General features: G+C 39.5%; 1 protein-coding gene across 17 annotated transcripts in view; it reads right to left on the reverse strand.

The window, feature by feature from the left end:
* Positions 1-13756, reverse strand: part of MAGI1 (membrane associated guanylate kinase, WW and PDZ domain containing 1) — a 616517-nt gene that overhangs the window by 396868 nt on the left and 205893 nt on the right. The gene's annotated exons all lie outside the window — the stretch shown is intronic.

Consider the following 13756-nt stretch of genomic DNA (forward strand, 5'->3'; position numbering starts at 1 on the left):
CTGTCAGACTTCTAACCTACAGAACTGTAATAAATCATATATTTGTATGTTTTTTAAAATGTGTATGTTTTAAGACACTAAGTTTGTGATAACTGTTTACAGCAGTAAAAAGGAAATTAATACAGGGAGTAACTAATGAGTTTTTTCTAAACCTCTTAAACCAAGGAATAATATAAACTCTTTTTAAAAGAATTACATGGGATTATTTTCTAGCAAAAAAAAAAAAAAATCACAAAAAATCACAAGTTAGATGAATGGTTCATGTTATTATTATGATTATTTTCCACAAAATATCTGCCTTCCAGAGTAATTGAATTTTGCTTTTATTATAGTTTAAGGTATAACCTTAATAGTTTGAAGGATTCTCTTTTAGTAAAGTTGATCTGTTTTCAAGTTCAATAACCACAACAACTAACATTTGTTGAGTGTTTACTATGTTCCAGATATAAGTACTGTCTCATTAAGTCCTCACAAACTATGAGGCAAATGCAATTACTACTGGGCCACTGGTAAAAATTAATGGATCATAAGCCTAAATGTAAGGGCTAAAGCTATAAAACTCTTAAAAGAAAACAGAAGTAAATTTCATGACCTTTCATTAAACAATGTTTTCTTGGATACAGCCAAATGCATAAGCAACTAAAGAAAAAAACAGGCAAAATGGACATTAAAATTAAAAATGTTTGTGCTATAAATGATGCTATTAAGAAAGTGAAAAGAGAACCCATAGAATGGGGAAAATATTTGCAAATCATGTAATGATTAGGATCCATTATCTGTAAGATGTAAAAAAAAAACAAAAAACGAAAAAACAGTAAAAAGACAGCCCAATTAAAAAATGGTTTAAGAATTTAAATATTCACTTCTTCAAAGAAGATACACAGTGGCCAATAAGCACATAAGAAGATGCTCAACATCATTACTCACTAAGGAAATGTGAATCAAAGCTACAATGAAATACCACTTCACATCTACTAGAATGGCTTAAATCAAAAAGGCTTTAATAACAAGTATTGGTGAAGATGTGGAGAAATTGGAACCCTCATGGGTCAGCCACTTTGAGAAACGGTCTGGTAGCTCTTCAGAAAGTTAAACGCGGAGTTACCCTATGACCCAGCAGTTCCATTCCTAGTTATACACACAAGAGAAATGAAAACATATGAAGTACAGAAGTTAAATCACATTGTAAGCTTTATTGAGATATCATTAATATACCATTCTGTACTCCATACGTATTCATGAATTACTCCACAGTTTTAAATAAGGAAGCAGGTATTTGAAAAATAATTTAAAACCACAGGCAACCACAAGAGGGCGCTTTCTTCATAGCTACAGATCAAGGAGGTTCTGTCAATACATTCATTACCTGGGTAATGTTTACCTGTTTGATCTCATTACCCCCTTTTTGATGGGGAAGGGGGTAGAGTATTAGTATGTTTCATCCAATACATCTAAGCCAACAGTGTGGCCAGAGTAGGTGACAGGTTTAGAAAATCATGACTTAAACACAGATAAAAAGTAAATGTTTAAATTCAGCCTCAATCAGAGACACTATGGATGACACTGTATCACATTATTTCTTTTTCTTCTTGTTATCTAACACATTATACAAAGTTATTTAGCAGAAAATTCACTGAGACAAAAAAAATCATTACAAGAAATGAAACACGTTATAAAGACTTGGTCTCGGGTTCTTTGCTATTTCCATTGGAACAATGCCTGGTGTAAGCGGCACCCAATAAATATTCATTAAATGAATCAGAGAAATTAATGACTGAGTGAAATCTGCAGCTCTTCAATTTAAGGGGAAAAAAAAGTTTTATCTGCTCTGCCGTGCAAGCCAGATCAAAATATTTCCCTAGATACATACCACAAATTAATAAAATATTACAGTCATTTCACTTAATAAGTATCTCCCAAACACGTTCATAGAGACCATTCTGTGGTGTTAAACATAATTCCTCTGGCCAAGGAATCCTTTAATACTGATTGACACATCTCTCACAATGCTTTATCTCTGGTCTTCCTATTTAAAGTTCTTCAATCAATGCACCTCTCAATAAACCACAAGCACAGAACATTTCATTAGAAGAAGCCACATTCCTATCCAACCATCTCATATTTCAAACGGTCTGACATCAGAATAGTATTTTTAGCAATAATAATACTGGTCCTATTCCCTGCCCACAAGCCAGGTTTAGTTGCAAAAATTCTATTTCCCTCTAAGCTCAGCCACAATAAAAATTAGGCATGATTTTTTTAAGAATGATTTTTCATTTGGGATTAACAAATGGGTGGAGGATGAGCTATTGCAGACACAGACCCCAGTCATCTTCGAGGCACCTAGAGTTTATCAGGCACTGGAGCACTTTCATAGCAACACGCTCTACAAGAAACTCGATCACCAAACAATAAACTCAACTTGAAAAGCCTTCTTCTGCCATTTTATACAGAAGAGTCTACTGTCAAAACAAAGATGTCATGTTTAGACGGTTCTAGGCAGCCCAGAAACTTTAAATAGAATGCCAAAACACGTTGTACTTGAACGACAAGGAAACTAACTCTCACACGTCGTTCATTTATATACCTAAAAATTACTCCATGTAACTCGGGGCTATATTAGGTGCTTAGAAACATGACAGCAAAAAGGGCACATTCCCTGCCCTCTGGGAGCACACAGTCTTGTAGACCAGATGGACAAACAGAAATGGGTGCTAACAAAAGAGACTGGAATGTCAGGGCTAGGCAGGTGGTGTTATGGGAACACAGAGGTTGCACACCTAATTTAACCTTGGGTGGTTACTAATAACTATAAATGGATGTGGATAATACAGCTGAAATTTAAGAGCAGGATCTAGCCACTGACATAAGCAGAAAAAATACCCTTGGCAGAAAAAAAAAAAAAAAAAAGCCTGTACAAAAGCTTGGGAGCAGGATAGCTTAACGAGGTCAAGAAATAACAGAGTTTAATATAGTTGAAACCAAGTATGGAACAGAGACTGACAAGGGTGAAGGAGGTAAAGATGAGCCAATCACAAAAAAATGTTTATTTAGGCTAGATCCTGCGGGAGCCATGGCTGCAATGGCCTGCAAGTCTGGAAGCTGCATTTTTCCTTTCCTCCACATTTTCTAGACTCTTCTGAATTCCTTGAGGTCAGACTAGAAACCTTAGAAAGTAATCAACATACTTTGTCACTCAACTGTGCAAGAAGTCTCCAAAAGCCCATGTGGGCAGGACTCACAAATCACATGTAGGTTAAAAGCACTTTAAACTTTTACAAAGAGTTTTCCATATGCAGTTTGTCCTAGCAATCCCACAACCATCCCACGAGGTAGGGGCTCTCATTCCAATCCTACAAATAGTACTACTGAGATTCAAAAAGAAGAATAGACTAGCCAAGGTCATGAACTCAGTAATAATACTTGGACCCCAAACCTAGCCTCTCTTATTCCAATTATCATTTCTTTGCTACTGTAACAGCTGCTTCCCTCTGGAAACAAGTTGCTAGTACTCACATAAGTCATGACCACTTTTGCCTAAGGATTTTAGATAATTCATTTCACTCTATTTCAGGAAGATGCCTTTTCAGTTTGTTCTACCTAAATTGACTCCTCACAGGCCCTACTGCCAGCTGTGTCACAGAGGTCTGTGGACTGCTAAGAAAGACTACCAAATCCAGCTTGCACTCAAGACCCTCTGCTGTAATAAAATCAACTGTACAGTAGCTCCCTCCAAATTACTTCCAGTTTGCATTTTTCTCTGTATTGCTACTCACACCAAACTGAAGCATCTCAGAAAGTAAGTCAATATTCACAGAAATTGGGCATTCTCAAAGGAAAATAACATTAGAAGACGACTTCTCCAATCACGTGTGGGGTTTGCTCAGGGAGACTAAAAGGAAAATTTAGAAAAGTTTATTGATTCCCCAAGCACGAAACTCACAAAACAAACAAAAAAGAAAACAAAAAGACCAAAAACACCTCGTTATTAGGGAAGAAAGAAAAGCAAGCATGTGGACTAGTGAGGCTACCCCCATCCTATGGGGTTCCTCCCTCCTCACCATTCTCAAAGGATGCTTAATCCTCCTGGGTCATGAGCTCCTGCAGGCGGTAACAAAGGCCTTGGGAAGTCCTATTGGGGGAGACAAGAGACCAACCCAGATGCTGAAATCCTGACTACAACCTATAGTCACAAGTCACAGAACATTCTGCAAATCACTGAGTACCATTTAATCCTTCAACCAATCCTGAGAGGTTTAGTTAAGACCCATTTTGCACTTGAGGCAGACGATTATCAGAAAGTCTAGATAATTTAAAGTCAGCTATAGCCAGTCTGGGGAAAATTCAGAAATCAAACTCGAATCTCTGAGCCCCAACTTAGGGAGCCATTTCTGTCATTTTGAATAAAAGGTGCCTCCATGCTCAAATCTCTAAGGCCACTGCAGAAAACCTTTTTCTTGCACGGTCCAAGCAAGTACCCTGTGGGCTCATTAAACATTGAATAATGGGATAGAAACACCTCAAGAGGCTGATTTTGTAAATGTCTCACTCCCTCAGGGTCCTAATGCTGCCACTGGGGACCCAAAACTGGTGAGGATTATGTAAAATTTATGAAGTACTTTACAAATGGGAAAAAAAAATCACAAGGCTTGTTTTTATGAAGTCCTTCAACAGAATACAACCTCAATAATTTCATCAAAATTTCCTGTCTTTGTTCTATTTTTCACAAAAAGGAAGCATCTTGCACACAAACAAAAATCTTTAATTCCTCAAAATGATGTCTTGCCCAGAGCACTCAGAACAAGCATTATTATTAAAAGCATAATCATTTAGCATCATTATTAATGTAATAAATATACTGCATCCCTCTCATTTCAAAACTTGCAGGACTAAAGATGACGAACAGAAAGATTATTCTTCTTAAAAATCAAACAAGGATTTGGGGGAAAAAACTAGTTCTAACTTTCCTAAGAGCCAAAGCAAGTTTATAATTACCCTAATTTCACCAAATAAACCCAACATTTAAAAATCAAGATAAATGTTAAAAGATTAGGAACAACTATAAGACCACTGGACCATAATTTTAAAAAAAAGAAAAACAAATGATAAAATGCTTTGTTTCACTTTTTTTTTTTTTTTGCGGTACACAGGCCTCTCACTGTTGTGGCCTCTCCCGTTGCGGAGCACAGGCTCCGGATGTGCAGGTTCACAGGCCATGGCTCACGGGCCCAGCCGCTCCGCGGCATGTGGGATCTTCCCGGACCAGGGCACGAACCCGTGCCCCTTGCATTGGCAGGCGGACTCTCAACCACTGCACCACCAGGGAAGCCCGCATTGTTTCACATTTTGATCTTAACGCTTTCTTAATTACAGCAGTTCACATAATTAGGGAAGAAAAAAGAAAAAGAACAAGGAAGTCCATTGAAGGCTTCTTGCAAAATATTTGCCCAGCATGGTTCTGCCTAAATCAGTCTTTTATTAGCTGAGACTCAGTGAGTTTTTAATCCAACCCTTCTGAAGTCTAGTAATGCTCCTCCTTTGGACTAAAAGCCAAACTGGGTGGCCATATTATTGGTTACATAGAGGACAAAAACACAGCCTATTTTTCCCAAAACACTAAGAATTAGAACTTCATAAGATAACATTGTACTAGTTCTGTTAAATTGACTACAGGATAAAAAATGTTAACCTTCAGCTAATAAAGTAGGGAAATGGTAGCCTCATAACTCTTCGACCGAATAATCTCAGTCTCCTGGGGGAACATGGGACAGGGGGACCTTTCAATCCTACAGTAGTTAGAGACTGGTGTCATAAAAGAATGTTCACATCCACATGCTTTATACATGCAATCCTTTAGCAAGGGACACCCCTTACAGTGCTTGCTGTTCATTCCCCCATTCCTGTCAACTTCTCACCCCAAGCCCCTGATGATCAACCTGCCTCCTTGTACAGAACACATGATCTCCCCCATCAGAGCTGGCTGACCCATGCTAGGTCCGTCAGAGACTCCTTCCCAGTATTCAGAATTGAGACACAAATTCTAGGTGTTTGGTTGTGGCTCCGTTGCTGAAACATCCCATAAAGTCAGGGCTGCAATGGCCATTCTTCCACATGAACATGTGAAAACAGAGAAAGCTAGTTGGCAGGGGAAGGAAAATGGAGTAGATGCAAATAAAGAGATGGAAGGAAATAAAATCAAGGAAAGACAAACTGGAACTCTGCTCACTGAATTTCTACCAACCAGGTCAAGTTCCCCAGGAGGCCCAGCTCTCTTCCTGGCTCTTGGGTTCTAGAAGCTGTCCTTGAGCCCTTCAATAAATTTCCTTTTATGCTTCAGTTAAGTGGAATAGGTTTATTTGCTCATCAAAACACTCTTTGGTCTGATATTTCCACTTCAATATAGAATTCCACCTGATGTATAATTTTCTAAAGAAAATGGCTAGATAAATATACTAATACATATATGTATACAAGTGTGTTAACTAGTGTGTTACAATAACAAAAATTGGGTGGAAACTTAAATGACAGGCCATATAGGATTAGTTAAATAAATTATGATTCACAAGTTTAGATACTGCTCAACCTATATTTACCATCTCTTATGAGCACTGTAACAGGCAGTGGGCTCAGCTGTGAACAAAATAAGATCTCTGCCCTCATGAGCCCACATCCCAGTGACTGACTGACAGCAATTAAAAAGCACATGGTTGAAAAGATATCAGTGTTAGAAAATATTTAAGGGACATTAGGTAGAAGAAGCTTACAAATGAGAATTTCAAAAAATTATCAGTGGATATAGAGTTACATATTTTAAACACAGAAGGGAAGGAGGGAGGAGACAAAAGGAAGAAGGAAAAGGGCAAGAGAAGGGGAAGAAATGGAGGATTTACCATCCTTCCTCCTAAATGAAATCAACAATGAGGTAAATATTCTCATTGATAGCTTATGGTCAGTGCTTACTCTCCTCTTCATCCTTTTCCATCTGCCAAGTTTTCTACGCTGAAAATACATTACCTTCACACACATATATATATTCCCCCCCACCCCTTGATGTAATAGTGAGGTTTGTGCAATAGTGAGGTTTGTGGGACGAGCAACCCAACTGCCTGTAGGTACCTTTTTAAAACAGCGTTCTTAGCTCCACTCCATCCTTTTAAGCCAAAACCTCTGAGGTGAGGCCCTAGAATTTGTATTTTAAGTCTGTCTCACTGATTCATTCTCAAGCACATCAAAGTAGGAGAACTACTGTTTTTGAGTTTAAAAAATTGGTTCATTATAAGGCTAAATTCTGATCCTAATGATTTGTTCAGGCAATCAGCTAAGTTGAACAGGTTTCTTGCCTTGATGAGAAACCCTTTGAAGGCTGCCTCTGGGGAAGCCAAGCTTAGGAAGACAGGAACTTTGGAAGGCAGAGCCACGGACTGAACGTGACATTTACTGGCAGGGCTTGGTCACATTCAACTGATTCGTACCATTTAGGCACTCTGGGCTCAACTGAAGGGACGAAGCCAGTTTAGCTAGGGCAGATGGTATATGGGATGAATCTATCTGTGACCATCTTTAATAAAATTACTCAGGCCCTGGCAAAGGATAAAATGACTGATATATAAGTTGGTTAATTATGCACAATGGTACTAATGTAAAGAGCCCTCGCCAGCACAGCCTGAGGTAATTAAACCAACTGCCTTCCACTGTGAATCCCAAAATCACATGATGGTAGAGGTGAGACGGAACTGAGAAATTATCCAAACCCCTACCTCCAACTGATCAGAAAAGGAGGATGACTGAGGCATTGTCTGTAAGCACCACTGTTCAAAGTATTTATCCCAAAGGAGACTATGGATAAGTTAGAGAATTAAAATAACCACTGAGCTAATTCCAAGGGGTTAGCTAAGAATCTGGGGCGCTATCTAGAAGAGATAATGATTTCAGAGAAAATAACTGAAGCAAATATCTGACCAACCACCTGCCTGGGTGAAGCAGCTAGAGAGCTGTGTTGTCTGGGAGAACTGCATTTCCAGGGCACTCTGTCCTGGGTTCCTCCCCTCGGTTTGTCTTCTCTACACTCTAAAGGAGACTCTAGTTATGGAAAAGATAAAAGAAAACAGATTACACAGATATATTTCTGCACCTGTACCACATAGGAAAAAACAAGTCTATTTTCTGCTATGTGATGCTAGCACCTTGTGGATCCAGACGGTGCTTAAAGCTCCCGCTGGCTAAGAAGTTCTCCAACCTTCTCCTCAGACTGCGCTCCAGTGAGCCTGCAGACTCCCGGAAAACCCATCCCCTTCCTTTCTCCTGGGACAAAATGGCCAGAGTATCTGGGATTTATTGCACATCCACAATACAAAATACGGCTTGGGTCCCAAGTTTTTCCCTTCCTGGACCACATCCTAAAGCTAGAAGGTACAATAACCATAAAAGGATGAGAGGAAAGCCACGGCTAGAAGACCTGGAAGGGCCAACATCACCATCCATAGAAGAAAAAACTGTGAATGAGACCTAACCAACGTGTAAAACTTTCGCTCTATGGAAGGACAAGCTACAGACTGGGAGGAAATATTTGCAAATCACCTATCTGACACTGGACTAGAACCTAGAATATATAAGGGAATCTCAAAACTCAACCCTTTCTTTTCCTCAGCTGCCACCACAGTGCTCAGTCCTTCTGGCCTAAGGTCACCTTGGGGTGAGGCCCTCACTTCATGGCCTCCCCATGGTCTCTGTTCCTGGCCTTGCCTGCGTCAACCTGGCCCTCATCCTGCAATTTTCTGTTGGGTGTTTGGTTACCTAACAGAGAACATGGAGGGAGTGGGGCACCTTGGCTCCCAGGGGAACAGGCTCTGAGCGCCGTGAAATCTAAGCGGGGCAAGCCTGCTAATAGCAAGTTAAGATGTGCTATGAAGCAGAACTGAGGTATTTTTAGTCATTCAATTTGAATACTTTATAAAGCTTAAACCGTATGAATGACAGTTACACTGATTCTCATGCTCTAAGGGGTTGGCATATCTTATCTATAATAAAGTACCAGATAGTAAATATTTTAGGCACTGCAGGCTGTACAGTCTCTACCCTAACCTCTCAATTCTGCTGTTTTAGTGGGAGAGCAGCCTCAGACTACACAGAAACAAATGAGAATGACTGTGTTCCATTGCAACTTTACTTATAGCGACTTCCCTGGTAGTCCAGGGGTTAAGACTCCACGTTTACACTGCACGGGGCACGGATTCGATCCCTGGTCAGGGAACTAAATTCCCACATGCCATGCAGTACAAAAAAAATTTTACTTATAAAACATCACAGGCCAGATTTGGCCTGAGGGCCACAGTTTGAGGATCCTTGCGCTAGCTGTGGCCAACAAATATTCAAGAATTTTTCATTCTCCCTTCGTCTTTTCACGATGTGATCTTGAAGTGAAACTAAACATACTTTTTTTTTTTTAATAGCACTTGCTATTTATCGAGAAAACTTTGGCTATGCCTCAGGAGTCATGATAATTTGTTACACACTGAATCTTGAGTGATTATTTGTTGGTAGTTTTTTAACTTTAGGGAAAAAAATTAAAACCCTCAGTCTCTGAGATAGAAGTCAAGCCTAATTAGTGTGGACAATACAAGGCATAACCCAGCTTCAATGGTCTCTCAAGTTTTCAAAGAAAGAGTGGAGACAGATAAACACTGCAGTGCGGACAACACTGAAGAAGCCTGTAAGGAAGCTTTAATAGGGTTAAGATGCCTTGAGAGAGCTTAGGACTAACTGCATTATTCTAGAAAAGCATTTTAATTACTCTAAGTATGGCAACTTCTGCTTCTGACGAAACAGATTTAAAATGAAAAACAAAGAAAACAGAAACGCAGCTTCTATAAATATTAATATTTTAACCAATATTAACATTCAGGAACTTTGAAGAGTTCCAGAATAAAGACAGGGAAAATAACAGAACTGATTCAGCACGCTGGAAAAGTATGCTATGCTTGCAGTGTTATGAGCAAGTACATCCTTGGATTAGATAAACCTGGAATGTTAGTATATGGGCAGTACAGCTCTTGAGATACAGCTCTTGACCGGGATACAACTTGCCTGAGTTGCTAGAACACACCTTCAATTCTTCCTTTTAAAAACACAGCCACAGACCTACTACAGAATGGACTTGAGTATATGGGGAGGGGGAAGGGTAAGCTGTGACAAAGCGAGAGAGAGGCATGGACATATATACACTACCAAACGTAAGGTAGATACCTAGTGGGAAGCAACCGCATAGCACAGGGAGATCAGCTCCGTGCTTTGTGACCGCCTGGAGGGGTGGGATAGGGAGGGTGGGAGGGAGGGAGACGCAAGAGGGAAAAGATATGGGAACATATGTATATGTATAATTGATTCACTTTGTTATAAAGCAGAAACTAACACACTATTGTAAAGCAATTATACTCCAATAAAGATGTTAAAAAAAAAACAAAACACAGCCACAAATGCTTTGAACAATGACCTCCCCACCCTTCCATGTCCTTCCTCCCAGGAAACTTAAGTCATCAGAGCCCAGAGAGCAGACATCATTCTGAAACATACATCAAACATGTCACCCTTAAGTTCCAAAGAAAGACTTCAGTGGTAGGACTCCTGTCAAGATGGGTGTAGAGCTGCTACAGTTCTTGCCTCTTTACCGTGGCTTTGGAAGAATGCCTTGAGTTTCATTAAACTCTACACTCAAGAAGATTGCAGTCAAAATAAATATTCCCAAGATCTAAGGCAACCCTCATTGTGAACTGAGGTTTCTTTTAATTAAAACACTTTCCAGAAATGCTACAGCTATACTAAAAGTTTGATTCACAAATCAGTCAACTATTGTTTTAAATGAATACTAAAACCTACGTTTAAATATTTTTAAAGTATATTCTTTTGATCAGTGTTTCAAAACTCTTTGGAAATGCTGTAGCATACTGTACATTGTTCTCCAGATTAATAAGTAGACCCAATGCTTTACATTTCAGTGCTCTTCAGTTGAAAAGATGTCTAGCAGTTAAAGAAAAAAAAAGTGAGCATATTATTCGAACAACTAACATATTGCTCAAAAATAATTTTATACTGTTTTTCCAGATTTTTTCGACACCCTGAATTAAGATTCAGGCTACAGAATTCCAGGTCAACCACATACTAGTTGAGCCATCTTTAAGTATGTTACTTCATCTCCCAATACTTCTGTTTCCTCATCTATAAATGGAGATACTAATAATGCTGCCCCCATATTGGGTTCTAAGTAAGAGAGATGACTCAATGTATGTAAAGCATTTAGAAAAATATCTGGCAGACAGCAAGCCCTTAGTAAGTGCTAATCATCACCACCACCACCACCACCACCATCACCACCACCACCACCATCATCATCATCTTCTTCTTCTTCTTCTTCATCAATTTTTGGTCACACATTTAAAGGTGCCATAAAAGTTCAGTGTATAAGTAGGTAAAATTGGGGGGGGGGGGCCGCACAGGTAAAGTGTTAACTGTTAAATACAATCAACCCTTCATTACTTCAGAGTATTTTATTTAAAACTGAAGGGCACCCTTCAGTAATTCTGAATTTCTCTCTTATCCCCAGGAGGAGATGGAGGGATCTGCAGAGAAGGTCAGACTTGAGGTGTCAGCTAGACCCATTCAACATTATTACAGTCTCCTGATCACCCAGCAAACAGTCCAGCAAACAGGAGTTCAGTGGGCAAACTAGGAACTGCTTCAAATAATATGAAATGTGTTCATTGCAATAGGTACTCCCACCGTGGGAGATATATTTAAATTAGGGAGAAAAAATTGCCATACAAGAAACTGGCAAAACTGTCATGTCTGGGAACGAGAAATAATAAAAACCGAAAAAATAAAAATGTGTCCACTCCTATGGTTTCTAAGTATTTCAATGTTCTTATAGTCTACCAGAAACTCTTTGGCATATTTACTTCCTTTGTCTTAGAATGAATCTATTTGTTACATATTTTTTTTATTTTTCCTGGAGGCAGGAAGGTGGTATGAATCAGGTGAGTTCAGGCAAATTTCTCTGCAAGTTCTTACTTAGCTCTCCTTCTCAGTCACCTTACATTTATTTGCAAACCGCCGAGCAACACTGGTTTCTATTTTAGATGTTTACGAAAATGAGAAAGAACTCTGGGTAACATTCTTCGGGGCTAATACCACGGAGTTAAAATGTCCAGTGGAATATTCATTTTTGAAATAGCAAGGAACAACCACAGACAGGGGGGAAAAAAAATACAGATTTCAAACAACAGCAGGTGTTTAGCTTCCAGTTATACAAAAATACTGATGCAGTCACTATCAATGGCTTGAGTGCTTCCAGGTCTAATACTATACATTCAAGGGGCTGGTTTTAAAAAAAAAAAAAAAGAAAAGAAAAGAAAAGAAAAATCTGAAGCTTTGAACCAGTAAAAGTAGCAAGGTCTTGAGATCAATGCAACTCATAACATTCTAGAAAAATGACAGGTTGCTTAGAGTTTAGATGCCATCAAGACGACCAAAAAATTTGGAGGAAAAATCTTTGCATTTGGATCACTTCGCTCAAGTAGTATCTTAGGCAAACTTGGCCAGAAAAAGCTCCACATTATCCAGGTTCTGAGGAAGATCCCTACAAATCTGGGAAACCATCTCCTGGCAGCCTGCCTCACTTTCCAGGAACTTTCCCATCCACTGCTTGTCCAACACTCCAACCCAGTGGCTCCAAAATTTTCCAAATACACAGATAGGTTTTAAAGTTTAGTGGAATGACAGTACTTATATTTTTAATATTTGTTGGTTAAGAAAATACATATAAACAAAAACTATTAAGAAATTCACCAAAAGAGTTTCTATTTTATTAATCTCCAAAGTATCTGCATTCATTTAAAAACAGTCATTCCATTAAAACTTATCCAAGCTCCTACTATGTGCCAGACACTGTTCAGAGAACTGGAGACACAAATCTGGCCCCTGAAAACTTTCTCCTTGCCTCCTTCCCTGACCTCTCTCTCTCAGAAGAAGTCTGAACAAGATGACTGCTTCTGATAGGGGAATTCTGAGTTCTATTCCGTTGAGGGAGGGAGGGAAGAGAAAGAAATGGAGGCAAATTTCCCTTTATCTTTGGAGTTTTAATTTTTGACCATATGGATGCATTCATGTATTAGTCATGAAACTAAACATAAAGGGAGCGGGTAAAAGAATTATGTAAGATATGTCTAGAAAAATTTACAACTCCTTTGCAGGCTTCCCTGGTGGTGCAGTGTTCGGGACTCCGCCTGCCAATGCAGGGGACACGGGTTTGAGCCCTGGTCCAGGAAGATCCCACATGCCGTGGTGCAACTAACCCCGTGCGCCACAACTACTGAGCCTGCACTCTACAGCCCACGAGCCACAACTACTGAGCCTGCACTCTAGAGCCCGTGAGCCACAACTACTGAAACCCGCACGCCTAGAGCCCGTGCTCCACAACAAGAGAAGCCACCGCAATGAGAAGACCGCAGACTGCAACGAAGAGTAGCCCCCGCTCACCTCGACTAGAGAAAGCCTGCGCTCAGTAACAAAGACCCAACGAAGCCATAAATAAATAAATAAATATTTTTAAAAAGTAAAAGTCCTTTGCAATTACTTTAACCTCCACCCCACCCGCCGCCCCCAGAATATGAGATAACCCAACCCTACACTGCATGCTGGAATTAAAAACCAGTGGCTCTACCCAGTTGTTCACATGAATGAGAATTAGTAAACTGGTAGCAACACT

This window comes from Monodon monoceros, unplaced genomic scaffold (assembly GCF_005190385.1).
Source record: "Monodon monoceros isolate NGI ecotype Baffin Bay Population unplaced genomic scaffold, NGI_Narwhal_1 Super_Scaffold_3, whole genome shotgun sequence".
Taxonomy (NCBI): Eukaryota; Metazoa; Chordata; class Mammalia; order Artiodactyla; family Monodontidae; genus Monodon; species Monodon monoceros.